Here is a 450-nt window from a genome sequence, read left to right as displayed (position 1 = left end):
ATTATGTATTATAATATTTATATTTTTGGTTTTTAAATAAAAAATAAATTATAATATAATTTTAAAAAATATAAAGATTATATTTATAAAATTAAAAATAAAATATTATAAAATTATAATATATAAAATTTTAATATATATAATTATATAAATATATATATAGAATATAATATGATATATAAAGTAATTTTAAATATAAATATATATAAAATTGATATGATATATTAGATTTTATAAAATATAAATATATATAAATAATAAAAAATATATATTTAATTTTGATATATAATTAATATATAATATAATAAAAAATTTATATATATAAAATAATATTTAATATATTTTTTAATAAATAAATTTATATAAATAAAAATTAAAATTAATAAAAAATTTTAAATATATTAATTAAAAATTTTAAATAGAATTAATAGATTTTATTTTAAAAAAATA

This window comes from Penaeus monodon, chromosome 20, assembly GCF_015228065.2.
Source record: "Penaeus monodon isolate SGIC_2016 chromosome 20, NSTDA_Pmon_1, whole genome shotgun sequence".
Classification (NCBI taxonomy): Eukaryota; Metazoa; Arthropoda; class Malacostraca; order Decapoda; family Penaeidae; genus Penaeus; species Penaeus monodon.
Note: the sequence above shows the minus strand (reverse complement) of the source record.